Raw genomic sequence first — 17,740 nt, 5'->3', positions numbered from 1 at the left:
TACTGGGAAAAAAAAAAAAGCCAGTGAAGTTAGTAACATGGCTCAGCTTCAAAAGCCCAAAAGCTTCAAAGCCTGCTATAATTATGTTCAAGGATAAAAACATGAACTCTCCAGAAGATATTGATTCTGGATTCCCAGAGCCCCAATATCCAGCATGCAAAGATTCTAGAGTCCTGAATTCTGGGACAGAGAGAAAGGAAAAAAAAATATATAAGAAAGAACACTCTCGCCTGCCCTTCTCCCAGGGTATTCTACAGCTGCATGACTCCCACTCAGAGTGGATGAGAACATGTCTTCCTTCCTCATTCGGCCCTCTGACTTTATATAAATATCCTCCAAGAGCAGAGTTGGAGAAGGGACTGAAGGAACTGAAGGGGTTTGCAGCCCCATAGAGGGAGCAACAGTGTCAACAGGCCAGATCCTCTGGAGCTCCTGGGGACTGGATCACCAACCAAAGAATACACATGGCTCCAGCCTCATATGAGACAGAGGATGACTGTGTTGGACATAAATGGGAGGAGAGACCCTTGGGCCTGAAAGTGTTTGAGGTCCCAGTGTAGGGGAATGCCAGAGAGGGAAGACAGGAGTGGGTGGGTGGGTGGAGGAACACCCTCATAGAGGCAGGAGGAGGGGGAATGGGAAAGAGGATTATTGAAGGGGAGACCTGAAAAGGGGAAAACATTTGAAATGTAAAGAAAATATCCAATTTTAAAAACTATCCTCCGGAAGCAATACACTTTGCTTTGCAGCTGCCCATATTAGCATTAACTGTCAACTTAACTCAAACCATAAATCATTTGGAAAGATTCTCAGTTGAGTTGCTATCTGTACCAAGTAGATCTGTGGGCATGTGTTTCTATGAAGAATCATCCCATTTGTTAACTGATGCAGGAAGAGCACAACCCAGTGTGGATGTTCTCATTTCTTCTTCTTTTTCTTTTTTCTGGTGCAGATCCTATGGGACTCCTCTCCTCCTCCTCCTCCTCCTCCTCCTCCTCCTCCTCCTCCTCCTCCTCCTCCTCCTCCTCCTCCTCTTCCTCCTTCTCCTTCTTCTTCTTCTTCTCCTTCTCCTCCTCTTCCTCCTCCTCCTCCTCCTCCTCCTCCTCCTCCTCCTCCTCTTCTTCTTCTTCTTCTTCTTCTTCTTCTTCTTCTTCTTCTTCTTCTTCTTCTTCTTCTTCTTCTTCTTTCTCTCTCTCTCTCTCTCTCTCTCTCTCTCTCTCTCTCTCTCTCTCTCGCCTTTTTTAAATTATTTTATTTATTTACATTTCAAATGTTATCCTGAGAGTTCCCTATAACCCCCCCCCCCCGCCCTGCTCCCCTATCCACCCACTCCCACTTCTTGGCCCTGTCATTGCCCTGTACTGGGGCATATATAGTTTGCAAGACCAAGGGGCCCATTTCTTATGAAGGCAGTGCTAGCATGTGCAGGTCAGTCAGTGAGCAAATCAGAGAGAGAGCCATCAAGTGCTGAGAGCTTCTGGTACTGCTCTTAGGAATTTGCCATTTGTCACTGGGCTCAGACCAGGAAGTAGGCTTAGATAAGAATGTCAGTGACCAGGGGGCTTTGTTTACTACTTTACTTAATTATTATTTTGTGTGATCCTTTTGTTTACTACTTTAATTAATCTTATGTCATCTCTTAGGTTTTTTTTTTGTTGTTGTTGTTTTGGTTTTGTTTTGCTTTTGTTTTGGGGGGGTTGTTTTTTGCTTTTGCTTTGTTGTTGTTGTTGTTTTCGAGACAGGGTTTCTCTGTATAGCCCTGGCTCTTCTGGAACTCACTTTGTAGATCAGGCTGGCCTCGAACTCAGAAATCCACCTGCCTCTGCCTCCTAAGTGCTTCGCTTGATTACGTTGTCTGTGACCTAAGAACTGACCATGATTTTTGGATGTACCTAGAATGAGATAAAAGCAGGCTGGAGAGACATAAAGCGGCTTCAGAATCAGCACTGGCTGGAGTCAGGTTACAATTTTGTCTAACTTTTTCTATTTCAGCCCTCACTCCCTTAATTGAGGCCCTGTGGACTGACTGAGCTGGCTCGGTCAATCAAGGAGTGGTCTCCATGGTTCCTGCCTCTGGGTTTGCAGCTGACTTACGCCATCACGTATGGTGAACAGACAGTGTAAGCCAACTAAGCTCTTTCTTCTCCAGGTTGCCTTTTCAATGTTTTACCATAGCACCAGACAGGAAGTAAGACACACCGGCTATCTTGGTATCTCTCAGTACAGCCAGCTTTTCATCAACAACAAACCATCGGGGAGTAAGTAACTCATCTTACTAAAAGCAGAATGTAATAGATGAGCAACGTCATTTGCATAAAGTAAGATAAAATTATTAAAAACTGAGGAAGCATCAAATTTGTCAAATATCTTTTAAATGACTATTCAGAGGCTGATTCTTTTTAGCTTGTTATTGATTCTTCACATCATGAAGCACCATCACACTCATCTTCCGGTCCATTTGTACCCATCCTCTGCCCTTGCATCCTCCTGCCACAAAAGAAAAAATAAATAAATAAAAAGATATCATTGTGAAGCTGTAGTGAATCATGGTATGCCCCACAGTATGGCCTTTTGTCCACACCTCTTTACTTGCAAGTGTTCGTTGCAATGAGTCATTAATCTGTTTTGAGACCTGGGCTTCTGCTATACTACAAATACTGTATTCTCACTAAAACTCATCTCAGATGTCCTGTTGTTGTGCTGTGTCATTGAGACCTACAGCTTTGGATTTGCGCAATCAGCCCCAGCAGCTCATAAATAGAGTAGATATTGGGGTGAGTCAACTCAAAGCCCTGGATCTGAGCCTGGGTGGTAGCTGATCTGGTCATCCTACCAGCTCTGCCACACCCACACTCCCAGGGAAAGCTCTCCAGCACTCCCCTGGCTAGCTTACTCAATACTACAGCTTACAAGAGGGAAACCCAGATTTCCAACTCTCATGTTATGGGACTGGCTCACCCACACCCATGCCAGCAGAGTCAGTTCTGTAAAATGCTGCCCAAGTGAAGTGCAGGACATACTCTCCCAAGTGCTGCAACAGGTGAGGGGCATAGCTCTTCCTCCTGCAAGGGGCAAGGCAGGGTAATATCTCCTTTGCCACTGCCTCTGCCTCTGCCATAGCATGAACGGGGTGGGCCTGACTCTCCCACACTCACACCCTTGGATATGGTTCACCTGCGTCCCTGCTAGCTCCACTTTGCTGCCCAGGAAAGGTACAGGGCCCACTCTCTCAAGTGCTGCAACCTGTGAGGGGCTGGGCCAGCTCTCTCACACATGCACTTTGGACCTGCTCATCCCCAATCCTCACAATCAGGGCCAGCTTCCTGGGAAAAGAGCAGTCTGCTCTCCAGAGCACTGCAGCTGGCAAGGGGCTGGGCCAGCTCTCCAGCTTTCATGCTTTGGAAATAGCTCTCCAAAGTTGCTCAGGGAGATCCACTTGGCCTTTAGTTGAAACAGAATCCTACCTCTGTTGGTCCAAGGACCCAGACATGGCCCCTGTTGGCAGCAAAGGACATTATCATGGCATGGCCTTAGGTGGCATTGCTGGTTACGCACATCAAGTGGTTCCTCACTTCTTTCCTTTTTCTGCCTCTTTTCCCTGTGCTTCCCTTATGCTTCATTTTCTCTTCAGTCTCTTCACTACTTATTTGCTCATTTTAGTAGCACCATTGCTGCTGAGTGGGGTCATCTCAGGCATGCAGTGTCCCATCTGTCATCTGGCACTGGGTGGTGGTTGTCATAGACATGGTCTGCTGGCTTAGTCCTTCATGGCACTCTACTGAGTTTCACCTTGAGCTTGCTGTTCCAACGTGGGCCACATGGTGCTGGGCTGGGGGGTCATCTCAGTCGTGGTCTCTGAGATCTAGAGGTTGATTTTTTTTTAATGTGGGAAAAGAAACATTGTTAACCAGATGTCATTATCTTCAGTGTTATTCATTAGTTAATAGAGAAGCTAAATGTCATTTAATTTTGGAGTGTGAGAAAGTAAAAAAACAACAAAACAAAACAAAACAAAAAACTTCACCTCAGTCAATGGTTCAGCCAGAACTGTATTTCCTATGTGTACATGTTGGTGACTTGATTTTGTTAGTTCTTATCAGTAGATTTTCAGTGCCGACATTACTGAGAAAGGGATAATATATCTCCAGCTTATTTTTCCTTGTGTAAGATCTGTTCATGTCATAGCCTCAACTGATGGTAGGGTATCAATAAAGGAGCCAGTGTCCCCAAGTCACCATGGGAAGAAATGAGACCCTCAGCTAAAGACAGGCACATGAAATCACCAAATCAAAAAGAAAGGAATTATTCTCTTAAATGTGTAAAACCTGGAGCCCTGATTGTTATTGTAGCCCCTGTCTTCATGAGCACAACAAGAACTAAAAATCATGCACTGAATTTGAACCCTAGGAAAGGACTGCCACCACAGATGACAGTAACAACCTATGATGCAGAAGTCAACATATATTTTTGCTCTAGTATGAAAGCATGAAGGGAGTGCAGTCTTTATTTTTGCCAGGCTGAGTAGAAGTCACAAGAGAGAACAGCAAACTGGTAAAAGAGAAAATAAATTCTTCTTTCCAAAAAGTCATGGGAAGGATCCCAAGGCCAGCGAGAAGTCATGGTCTGGATTATAAGAATAAATATCCATTTCTTTGAATGAAAAGGATGAAAAAAGAAAAGATGAAGATACAAAAATCTAGACAAACCTGAGGGATTTAAGGATTACAGTGAGCATTATAATCATGGCAGTTGTTGAATATCCTTACTTTATACGTTTTAAGGAATTGAGTGATTGGTGTAGCACTTCAATATATATTAAAACACTGGCATATAAAGGTTGCAGGATTTCCTTTTCCAATCACATGTGGGCAGCAAGAGGCCTGTGATTGGATAGGGAAAAAAGGGGCTGAACTAAAAGTTGCAGAGTGAGGGAGCATGGCAGGATGAGAAGAGAAGGAAGATGGCTGCTGAGGTGAACCCACATGGCGTTTATGATACCACAGGTAGTTGTGGTATCGTAAGGTTAAATTAATTGGGATAAAGCTTTTATTATTATCAATTGACTCTGAAATTATTGTATGGGAATCTTGTAAATTGTGATAATATTGATACATAAATCTGATCGGTTAATTAAGCTTTAAGAGTCTTGATTTTACCTGGTTACTAGGTATTGTGATATACAACCACGAGGTTGGCAGTTTCATTTAATTACTAGAATGTGGGCTCTCTGAGTACATGGGTTTATGACTGAGGAAGACCAGTGGCGCCTGGACAAGTGAACAAGAGCTGGGATCACAGCGTCGGAGACTAGCTGGAGAGAGTTACCAGCAGCAGCGGGGAGTGCGGGGACATGGTCTGACCTTGTAAGAGCTGGTGGGTTCATTTTTTTAATATTTCCCGCAACATATAAACACTGTTATGGCCTACTGAAAATTATTTAAGAGGTCATTTTTATTTAATTTTATACTACACTCATTTTCATCTAATATTATCAGATAAATATCTACTCCCATAAAATTAACAATGAAGATGTCGCAGGAAATGCTGTCACAAGATGAGAGATGCACTTTAACTGGAAATTTCTCTCCTTTCTGATGGATCCGTGTGGCAGGACATGTGATAGCAATGGAGAGAGCTGTGAGGCTTCTAACTCACAGATACATGTTTCCCCATGCAGCCCTACTATGGACTTAATTTCATACACCCAAACTAAATTAAAAGCATCTTAAGTGCTAGCCAGTCTATACATGAATAAAGAGACACTCGATTGAAGGAAAGGGACACATGGAGACGTGTTCAGTGTCTTTATGACATTAGTTTAGTTGTGAGGTGGTTCGTGTGTTCCAGACTACATCCTCATTTTCCTGTATCATCACATTTTCTCATGGTTTCTGGTAATGGATAATGAATCTATGCCTGTGGTTGGTATGAAATAATCATTCTTAAGCAACCAAGATTTGTGGGGTTTAACCTTCTAAGAAAATCCTTCTAAGCCTTCCCTGTGGGTTTGTGAGTCTTCTTCCTCTCACATCAAACCAACTTTTCCTGTCACTTTCTGTCGGTAGAGAAGTTTCACATTAGGTCTGATAATAGCCAGACCAGTGAAAGAAGTTTCATTTTTCTCAGCCATCAAGTTAAAGCATTCTGCAACTCAGGTTGTTTCTGGCATAAAAACCTTTGCTAGAATATCGTCACTCATAATATTATGAATATATATTCATATATGAATATAATACTATTACCTTCCCTGGAAACTCCAGCTATCTCAAACTCATTAGTCTGCATCAGAAGAAGCAGGCAAGACTCCCTAGGGGAAAGATCACATGCTCTGGGCTCAGAAGAAGTCATGAGGCATCACTCCTTTCTCTTAGACAGAAGGGTTTGGTACAATCTTCCCTATTTTTAAGAGGACAGAAATGCAGAATTCTGCCTGTAGAACTCTAAGACTTGTGTGTCACTTCTGCTGACCATGGACTCCCTGATCTCAGCTCTGGGCAGCCAAGAGTTCAGCTTCCACGCTCTTTTGCTGGGCCTATTTTTCCGGCTGCTGGGCTGGAGCTATGTTTCAGGTCACTGCTGGCTGAATAAAAGCACCTACTTCCTTATAAAGACGTTGGTGTCAATCTTCTAGAACAGTGCTTCTCAACCTTCCTAATTCTGCAACCCTTTAATACAATACCTGGTGTGGTGACCTCTAACCATAAAATTATTTTTGTTTCTACTTCATCATTGCAATTTGGTTACTGTTGGGAATTGTAATGCAAACATCTATGTTCTCCATTTGTCTTAAGTGGCCCCTGTGGAGGGGTCAGTCGAGCCCCAAAGGTTGTGAACAACCTTGTTCTCTTTCCCATTGGATGGAGACTGCCCTACCTGTAGTCTCTGACAGAATTCAACAGCAGTCCCCCACCTTCAAGACTCAAATGCCACGTGTCAACTCCTTGGAGGACTCTTCTTGAAGCTCCTGACTATTCTCAATGTGGAATAAATAATTATCACTCTCTCTCCCCTGCTTTCTCTTTATTCTCCTCCCTTTATCTCATTGTCTTTTTAAAAATTGGCTGCCCTCAGCCAAATTTAGCATCAGAACACTATGACCTGGCTTTTAAAATTAGAACATTCCTTTTTTTTTAATTCTGTAAAGTTTTCTATAGAGGCACAATGAAGATGCTGTCACTGTCTTCCCCCCACCCCCAACAAGGGCTTCACAAAAATGATATTAAGTCCAAATAATGTAATGAGCTGAGGAGACTTTACAGATAATTTAGCCCTTCAATTTAAATAAGAAATTAAGTGAACTATGGCACAATTAGAGAACAGCCAGTTCTTGACAGAGCAGAAGGCAGACAGACCACAGTCTCAGTTTGGTCCTTTTAGGAAACACAAGCCAGTATACACACTACCTCAGGGAGCTCCTGCACATCCGAACTGGTTTAAGCTTTCATTTTGCAGACAAGTGTCAGAACACATCAAGGGCAATTTTATTGGAATAGTAGAACATTTAAAATGTATGACTTTTATATACAATTTCAACCAAACTGAGAATATTGATTATTTGGCTGAGCTTGAAGTTTCCAACAGGAATTTTTAAGGGATCATAAAGTAATTATTTAAAACATGAACCTCCTACCCATACACTCTGACAAGTGTGGATGCTGTATCACATGTATATCAGGAAGTGGCAGAGAGGAGAAAGGCTAATTCTATCCTCAATATTCTGACCTATGAATATCTATCTGAATAACCAGTAGCGTAAAATTCCCTGGAGAAAAAAAAAAAAAAGGCTTGAGAAGGCCCAGAAATAGGAGTTTGTCTGAGATTACCACCAGTCTGGTGCCAGGCAAGCCTGGACAGGCTTCCAGGATAAGGAGCAAGCCAGAGACTATTAAAAACCCACCTTGGACCACAGGTCCCTTCGGGAAGAAAAGCTTAGAACAGACAACTCTTGCAAGGGGCCAGTGATGAGTGTTGGCAGGTGAGAAATGATCGTGAGACAACCAACAGGCCAGTTCCATGGGACCTGGACAGGAAGATAGACTGAATTACCACAGAGTCTGCTGCCACGTAGGCTTTGGGGGCAGATAATGCCAGAAGTGGCCCTCACTGTCTCCAAAATGCATGAATGGCACTCCTCTGACCACTTTTGAAACGACCCCAGATACTCAGAGACCCTGGGCACCACTAAGAGAAGCAAGTAAGTGGTAAAGAAGTGGAAGGGAAAGAGAAACAGAAAGATGTGGGCTCAATGAAGAGAGGAGGAACTGGAGACTTGAGGGTAGTGAGGAATGGCCTAATGTGATGCTACCTAGGACCATAATGGGGTCCTGTCCTGTGCTATCCTCAGGGGCCATGTTTGGGTTCATGGCCATGAAGCAGGGATCTGTTTCTCGCAAAAGCCAGGCAGACTTCCCTGGTCTGGGTTGCCACCTGGGGACATGTTGATGTCTACAAGCTGTGAAGAATTGGCCCCACTCCTCACCTATGAATCATGGTAGAGCTGGCTTTGGGGTCATGAGAGCTGGAAATCTAGTCTTGCACCTTGCCTAGGCAGCCCAGTAGAGCTGGCCCTGGATATGGGGGTTGCAGGTAAGCAAGACCAGGGTGTGTGCTCAGGAGATCTGGCCCTGGCTCTTGTCTTCTGGATAGTGATTCAGATGAGAGATAGATGCCCTCTTCCCCTTCCTCATTTCTAGCCATCTATGGTAGGCAGGAGAACTGATCATGTCCCTCACAAGCTGCAACATTTGGGGACAACAACACTTGCACCTCACTTTAGCAATAGGGTAGAGCTGGCCGTGGTGGTGGGGGTGGTGGTGGTGGTGGTAGTGGTGTGGTGGTGGTGGTGGTGGTGGTGGTGGTGGTGTGTGTGTGTGTGTGTGTGTGTGTGTGTGTGTGTGTGTGTGTGTGGCAGGGGGCAGTTCTAGTAAGCTGGCCCCAAGGGCACGAGATTGGGAAAGCAAGTGGGCTAACCAGCTCAAGTACCTCTCAAAACCGAGATCCAAGACTTTGAATTGGGCCACCCAACATCTACCCTACTGATGAACTGCTGGAGCACATGAAAGGGGCAGTTCCTACAGATTCTATAGATCATGCAGGATTTCCATGACACAAGGCAACAACAGGATATCCAAGAGGAGTCCCAGCAAGGATCCAGTACTGATAGTGTAGCAGAAACCAGAGGCCTGGTATCAGACCAATGACTCAACATAATGAAGATTCGCAAGCAAAGACGAATGGACAAAGGGGTGTACTGTGGGAAACACTGTGACACACTATAGCTTCCGCAATGGAATTTTTTTCTCTGATGGGGGAATTTGCAAGGGTTGGTAAGTACAAGCAAAGGGAGAGATGAGTGGGATTAGGGTGTACGTGTGAAATTCATGGAGAACCAATAAAAAGTTTTGTTTTGTTTTGTTTTTAAAGAGTACCACAAATTTGATTTAAATCTGACTTTTCTCATAGAAAAACAAATGGAACAAACTTGGATTGACAGATCGATGGATGGACAGATGGACAGGTGGACAGACAGGCAAAGAGACAGATAGATAGAGGTAACATTTTTCTCTCCCCACAGATTTTTCTACAACTCTCAGCTAGATCTCAAGACTTTCTCTAGCAGTGGTGGGTTACCACCAGCTTTGGTCAACTCTGTATTTCCTTTCCTGTCTATTAGATGAAGAGCAGGATGTACACACGTCAAACTACTTTTATCTTGTCATGCAACCAAAACAGAAAGGGAAGTCATTAATAAATGTACTGGGAAAATATGTCAAAATTAAAGTCTACATTGTTTCCCTCTGGAAACTATGAAATCCCCCCTTTTTAAGTGCTTTAGTCTTAATGTCAAAATTAAAGTCTACATAGTTTCCCTCTGGAAACTATGAAATCCCCCCTTTTTAAGTGCTTTAGTCTTAGAAGATGTTGTTTTGAAAGCTATTAGAAAATCCCTGATACCACTAGCATATCTCTGAGCCACTGAGTCTAATGGAAGAACCCTAGATCAAAAGACAGATCAGCTTTCACTGAGTCAGTAGGAAGGGCCCTAGATCAAAAGGCAGATTAGCAAGAGACAACCTTAATATATGTATGCTTATTTTTTTTTTGCATGACACTAGAGCCTTCATGTATATGAGAGTCCCAAAAGGAGAGGAAAGCAACCATGTTTCTTCTGGTAGGTTTGATGAAAGTAGAAGCCCACCATAAAGTATGGACTAAGCGTAACTATACCACAGGAACCTGAAGAGACATACTTTGATCTTTCTGTCCCTGAGTTTTTCAGGTATTTGGAGTATACTCTAGAGTAAGTCTCATGGCCTGCTTCAGGAGAGGATGGGCAAGGCCTTCCAGTCTCTACCATTTCCTCAATGTCCTAGTGGCTCATTTGAGAATAATATACCCTGAATTGCACTAACACTGTGCCAAATCATTCCTGTGCAGTGATGTCCTCAAGTTGCTCTTCACTCCAGGCAGATATTTAACACATATGAATATGAGAAATATAAAGTGTCGAAAGTCAAAAGTCAGGATTAATATCTTGGCTCTTCCTTTTACTGGTTTATGGTTCAGCCAATTTAAGTGACTTTGTAAATCTTAATTTCTGTTTGATAAAATGGAGATTATGCCATAGCATATGACCAGTGTTTCAAATGCTCACTCAGAGTCATAGCTGGTTCCTCACATTTCTTGCCTGAATTTCCTTCATGCCAGAGGAAACCATAGCCAAAGTCATTTAGTCTTTTTAAAGTCGTGTTCGTGCCCTTCCTTGCTGCAAATCCTTTACCAACTCTCCAAAACTGGGCACTGGAATAACAGAAAAGTCCTTTCAAGCTCCAACACTTGCTTCCCACATCAGGTCACTATCGTGGCTAGTGTCCTTCATGCCCCAAGTTCAACTTACTGCACTTAAAATCATTCTTCCCTTTCATAATCTGGTGTTCAGAAAAGCTCGCACTAAGTCAAACTCCTTTTGGACTCTTAAGTAGCCTTAAGTAAAATAGCACTTTTCCTAACCTCTTTCAGCCTCAGTTATTATATTCAACGCACATGAGCACATACACCACTCCATGGTCTTTTCATAACACAGTGTAATAAATTGTCTCATGTTGACATCATTAGTTACCTGCAGCCAAGATGACTATGTGCCAGACATAACACCAAACATATCAGATACCTTATCACATCTTCTCCAAACAAATCTAGAGATACTTTTTATTTTTCTCACTTTACAAAGGGGGAGAAAAATATACTAGCAAAAAGTACTGAGACAAATGTATACAGTTATTCCTTGAGACATACATAATGGCAAAAAAAAAAATGGAGGCAATTCAGACACCCAGGGCAAGGACTGGTTGAACAAATTATAGCACAAATACAAGAAAATGCTTTTCACCATATCAAGGAAGTAAGTACCTTCTGCCTATACGTCTATGGAGTTTTGAGACTTTTTAAAAGCAAAGTATCTAAAATTTGCTGAAGAAAACATTGAAAAGAAAAGCTAATACCAAGTAATAATCTTAAATTGAAGAGACATCCGTAATGATCAGAGGAGAAATAGATACACATGTATAAGGCAGTTTGCGCTTATTCACATTCACATTACCCTCTTTTGTTCACACTCCTCTCTCCAAATAATATAGACTTCTTGCAAACAGCAAAAACTTGGCCTTGATTTTTTGTTCATTGAGCCAATCCACATTTTTATTGGAAAGTGCGGATCTTTTGTGACTAGGGTTATTAATGAACGGTACTTACTAACTTTCCCCTTTTTCGCATCAGAGGTATGTCATCCTGTTCCATGCATATGTGGGTCACATAAATTGGGTTCATTGGGTTATAAAAAGAGAAAAGGGTCATGAAATTGGGAAAGAATATGAGTGAGTGATAGATCTGGAAAAGTTAAGTGAAGAAGAGCAGTAAATTCAAACGTTATATCCATTAATAAGGTGTTCAAATAATTAATACAAAGATATTTTAATTAATGCTGATTCTTTCCCAATTCTCATTTGTTTAGCTATCCTAGTAGTGAGATATATTTTTTCCTAATATCTTCTGATAATGTATATCTTTGTTCCTGTTTTGTGTATAGTGGTCCTTCAAGTATCTTCTGCAATGCTAGCCTTACCAGTTTAGTTATTCTTATTAAGGTAGGCTTTTCTTTGCATATTTTAAAGGATAACATTGGTGGCTACACTAACCTTACTGGAAAAACCCTTTGTGTCAAGCCATCAAATTCATCGAAGGATGCTTTCCTTTCCTGTAGGTTCCCAGTGACGAGTTTGCTGGGTTTCTGATCAGCTTGGTTTCACATGTAACTCAGCATGTCTCTTTCTTCGCTCTATACTATTAAAATTTTAATGGTAATATGATATAGGAAAGGGAGGTCAGAGACTATCTAAATGGAAATCCTCCAGTAATTTTGGAACCTGGGAAATAGTTACATTGAAGTTCATTTTGTAATTCTATATTTTGCATATTCCTAAAGTTGTTCATGAAAAACATTTCACTTGATTACCTTATTGTTATATTTATAAATGAATGTACTCGTGCTTTTATGGAACATAATTTTTTCCACTAGGATATAATTCTTTGCACTGAAATAATGTTTTTTTATTAAATTATTTTATTTATTTACATTCCAAATGTTGCCCCTTCCTGGACCCCTCTTCCGGAGTTCTTCACCCCTACCTCCCCTTTGCCTCTGAGAGTGTGCTCCCTCACACCACACTCATGCACCCCCCTCTTAACCCACCCCCAGTGAAATCTGATTTAGCTTTTCCAGTTTCCATGGTAGAAGCAGTCCATAAGCAGCAAACTTTCACACAACACACTGTTCAATGCAGTACAGGAAGTTCTTACCAGGAACCAGCACAAGTGCTTCAAGTTTCTGGAAATGGTGGAGTTGAAGATCAGCCTGAAGAACTATGAACCTTCGTACAAACAATTCTCGGGCACCATCAGGCCTAAGTCCACCCCTTGCCCCAGGTTCTGGATCTGCGTCCTGGGGACCAGCAGCACCAAGGTCATGGAATCCCTCACATGAATATCAAGGAGCTAAGAACCTTAATAAGAACAAGAAGATTGTCCAAACGTTGGCTAAGAAATGTGATGTCTTTTTGGCCTCTGAGTCTCTGATCACACAGATCTCACTTATCATGGGCCTAGAACTAAACAAGGCAGACAAGTTCCACTCCCTGCTGACACACAATGAAAATATGGTAGCCAAAACAGATGAGATGAAATCTACAATCAAGTTCCAGATGAAGAAGGTGCTGTGTCTGGCTATTACTGTCGACCACATGAAGATGACTGATGATGCTCTGGTCTACAACATCTACCTGACTGTCAATTTCTTGGTGTCCTTTCTGAATAAAAACTGGCAAAATATCCGGGCTTTGTACATCAAGAACACCATGGATAAACCCCAGCATCTGTATTAGGTTGTTCAATAAGCTTCAGTGCTACCAAGAAAAAAAAAAAAGAAATCTGATTTAGATTTTTTTTGCACCCCCCCCCAACTCTGTCTACTTTCCCAGATGCTTGTCTGGCACCAGGAATATCAGGTAAGGCCCTCCCCACAATTCCCTGCCCACCAACTCACCTGAAATCACACCCACATGCCATGTGCTCAATTATATGTCCATAATGCCACCTGCTTTCCTGAAGGCCCGTGGACAAGAAGTATCCCAGGCCACACTGTACTAGGGACCCCAGAAGGAAGGTTGGAACCAAAATCCATAGGGACTTTGCAGGTCACAAAAATCGTAGAGAAGACATCTTATTGGACATGAAGACTAGTTACCTAGTCACTGGAACCACAGGCCACTCAAGACAGATAGAAAGGAAACAAGAAACAAAGGGGAAAGAAATCTCCAGAAGATCCAGCCAACAAATATAAACTCAGAAATCAGAATCCAAGCCTATCATAACTATGAAACTCAGATGCCTAAAGGCCAGCATTAAAAACATAATCAACAACAGGCAGGGTAATATGAAACCACCAGAGCCCAGCTATCCTACTTCAACCAATCCTGGATATCCTAACACAAGCAAAAGAAAGTGGCATTAAATCCAATTTGATAAAGATGATAAGAGGCCTTTAAAAAGGAATCGAATAAATCCCTTAAAGAAATACAGGGAAATAGAATGAAACAGCAAATGAATAAGACTGTTCAAGACCTGAAAATGGAAACTGAAACAATAAAAAAATACAATCTGAGACAATCCTGGAGGTGAAAAACCCAGAGAAGAGAAGAACAACAGACACAACGTCACCAACAAAACATAAGAGTTGAAGAGAAAAACTCAGGCATAGATGATACAATAGAAAAAAATCAATACATAAGTCAAAGAAAATACTAAATCTAAAAAGTTCCTGACATAGAACATCCAGGAAATCTGGGACATTATGAAACCATCAAACGCAGGACTATAGGAGTAGAAGAAAGAGAAGATTCCCAGCTTAAAGATCCAGAAAATATTTTCAACAAAATCATAGAAGAAAATTTCCATAACTTAAAGAAAAAGATGCCTTTAAACATACAAGAAGCATTCAGAACACCAAACATATTAGACAAGAAAGTAAAATCCTCCAACCACATAATAAACAAAACTCTAAATGTATAGAACAAAGAATATTAAAAGCTCCAAGGGGAAAAAGCAAAGGAACACATAAAGGCAGACCTATCAGAATTATACCAATCTTCTCAACAGTGACTAAAGGCCAAAGGACCTGGGTAGATGTCTTGCAGTCTCTAAGAGACCACACATGCATGCCCAGACTACTATACCAGGTAGAACTTTCAATCACCATAGAGGGAGAAACCAAGATATATTCCATGACAAAACAAAATTTAAACAATATTTACTCACAAATTCAGCCCTATAGAAGATACTAGAAGGAAAACTCCAACCCAAAGAATTTAATTAAATCCAAGAAGACATAAGGAAAAAAATGATTACACACCAGCAAAACTAAAAGAAGGGAAGGACACACACACACACACACACACACTAACACCACCAACATCAAAGTAACAGGGATTACCGATCATTTGTCATTAATAACTCTCACCATCCATGGACTCAATTACCTAATAAAAAGATGCAGGCAAATAAAATAGATGCATAAGCAGGAACCATCACTATGCTGCATACAAGAAATACATCTCAACAACAAAGATAGGCATTGCCTCAGAATAAAGAACTGGTAAAAGATTTTCTAAGCAAACTTATTCAAGAAGAAAGCTGGAGTAGCTATTCTAATATCTAATAAAATATATTTTCAATCAAAATTAATCAAAAGAGATGAGTAGTACACACTATACTCGTCAGAGGAAAAAAATCTACCAAAATGACATCCCAATTCTGAATATATGTCCGAAATGCATGGGCACCCACATTCATAAACAAAATAATATTAAAGTTTAAATCATAGTTCAAACCCCATACATTAATAGTGGGAAACTTCAGAACCCCACTCTCAAAAATGGGCAGGTCATTCAGAGTATAATGAAACAAACAATTCTATGAATCAAATGAACCTAGCATATCTACAGAACATTTCACCCAAAACAAAAGGACATACTGTCTTCTCAGTGCCGCCTGGAACCTTCTCCAACAATGACCATGTGTTAGGAAAGCAAGTCTCAAAAGATACAAGACCTTGTATCTTATTAGACCACCCTGGACTAAAGCTGAACGTCCACATTAGAAACAACAGAAAGCCTGAACAACTCCCTGTTTGACAACCACTGGGTCAAGAAAAAAATAACGAAGAAATTAAAGACTTCCTAGAACTCAATGAAAATGAATGCACAACATACCCAAACTTATGGGTAACGATGAAAGCAGTGCCAAGAGGAAAAGTTCATAGCACTAAATGGCTTCATAAGGAAATTAGTGAGATGTCAGGCTAGCCACTTAACAGCACACCTGAAAGCTCTAGAACAAAAAGAAGCAAAAATGTCCAAAACGAGTAGACAGCAGGAAATAACAAAACTCAGAGCTGAAATCAATAAAGTAGACAGAAGGACAATGCAAGGAATCAAAGAAATCAAGAGCTGTTCTTTGAAAAAGTCAACAAGATAGAAAAACACTTAGTCAAACTAACTAAAAGGTAGAGAGAGAATATCCAAATTTTAAAAATCAGAAATGAAAGGGAGGCATAGCAACAGACACCTAGAAATCCAAAGAATCATTAGGTCTCACTTCAAAACCTCACATTCCACAAAATTGGAAAATCTAAATGAAATGAAGAATTCTCTTGAAAGATACCATTTACCAAAGTTAAATCAAGATCTGATAAACAATTTAAATATGGTTATAACCCCTAAGGAAATAGAAGCATTCATGAAAAATTTACCAACTGAAAAAAAGCCCAGGGCCAGATGATTTTACTGTAGAATTCTACTAGACTTTGAAAGCTAATACCAGTACTTCTCAAACTATTCCACAAAATAGAAACAGGATGAACACCCAAATTCATCTGATGAGTTATTCTGGTATGTAAATCAGGGAAAACTCAACCAAGAAAGAGAATTTCAGACCATTCTCCCTTAAGAACATTGATGCAAAAATACTCAACAAAATACTTACAAACCAAATTCAAGAGAACATCAAAAATATCATTTACCATGATCAAGTAGACATCATATCAGAGATGCAGGGATGGTTCAGCATATGAAAATCCATCAATGTTATCTACCACATAAACAACCTGTGGGAAAAGAAATGATCATCTCATTAGACGCTGAAAACACCTTTAACAAAATCTAACATGCCTGTATGATAAAAGTCTTAGGGAAATCAGGGATATAAGGCACATACCTGAACACAGAAAAGGAAATACTCAGCCAACATCAAAGTTAATGGAGAGATACTTAAAGCAATCATCTAAAACCAGGGACAAAACAAGCTGGTTCATTCTCTCCATATCCATTCAACACAGTGCTTGAAGTTTTAGATGGAGACAATTGAAGGAGATCAAGAGGGTAAAAATTGCAAAGGAAGAAGTCAAAGTATTGCTATTTGAACATGATATGATAGTATGCATAAGTGACCCAAAATCTTTTCCAGAGAACTCCTATAGCTGATAAACACCTTCAGCAAAGTGACTGGATATAAAATTAACTGGTAAAGAATCAGTAGCCATCCTATATAAATGTAACAGTAGTGCAGCTTCGTCTTCACGTGGGACTCCCATAACAGTAGGAACGGGGACTGTATCTGACTCTGTTGCCTGCCTTTGGATTTCTTTCCCATTTCTGGGCCATCTTGCCCAACCACAACAGGCAAAGATACACCCAGTCCTACTGCAACTTGATATGCCAAGGCAGGGTGGTATCCATGGGAGCTCCACCCTCCCCTTTTGATGATAAAGGGGAGGCAGGAGGGGAGATTAAAGTAGGGACTGGGAGGAGAGGAGGGAGGGTAAGATGAGTTTGGATGTAAAGTATAAAAAATTACATGTATAATTGAATAAAAATCTATAGAATTAGTGTAGAAAGAAATCCTATTTAATATTGATCAATTATGTAAGTTAGTATACACTAACTCTTAAGTAAAAAGAGTTATAGAGGGAACTTCATATATAAGGTAAGGGAGTGGACATAAAAAATACAAGTGCCAAAGCAAGGTATCTTTGGCAAGGCAGATGCAGATCTGTTGTCCCAGCACTTGGGAGGGTATGGAAGAATGGTACTCCATACAACATGTCTTTAAAAGAAATGAGGGAGAAGGAGAA

The 17,740-nt window shown here is 41.0% G+C and overlaps 1 long non-coding RNA gene, 1 other non-coding gene and 1 pseudogene across 3 annotated transcripts in view; 2 read left to right on the top strand and 1 right to left on the bottom strand.

Moving 5' to 3' along the window:
- Positions 1-1,351: 1,351 nt before the first annotated feature.
- The window catches only part of LOC115029232 (uncharacterized), a 125,120-nt gene continuing 108,731 nt past the window's right edge, over positions 1,352-17,740 (bottom strand). For both annotated transcript variants that reach the window (XR_015044702.1, XR_015044703.1), the window contains 3 exons: positions 16,631-16,714; positions 3,465-3,862; positions 1,352-2,487 (listed from right to left, as the gene is read on the bottom strand). This is a non-coding gene — a long non-coding RNA (uncharacterized LOC115029232). The remainder of the gene's footprint in view (positions 2,488-3,464; positions 3,863-16,630; positions 16,715-17,740) is intronic.
- On the top strand, positions 7,626-7,760 carry LOC115029329 (small nucleolar RNA SNORA17). The gene has a single exon (XR_003834894.1). It is a non-coding gene; the product is annotated as a small nucleolar RNA SNORA17 (small nucleolar RNA).
- LOC110309001 (large ribosomal subunit protein uL1 pseudogene) lies at positions 12,857-13,436 on the top strand (annotated as a pseudogene).

The sequence above is a fragment of the Mus caroli genome, unplaced genomic scaffold, assembly GCF_978045245.1.
Source record: "Mus caroli unplaced genomic scaffold, Mus_caroli_1 scaffold_12, whole genome shotgun sequence".
NCBI classification, from domain to species: Eukaryota; Metazoa; Chordata; class Mammalia; order Rodentia; family Muridae; genus Mus; species Mus caroli.
The sequence above is the reverse complement of the archived record's forward strand: the minus strand, read 5'-3'. Positions and strand labels throughout refer to the sequence as shown.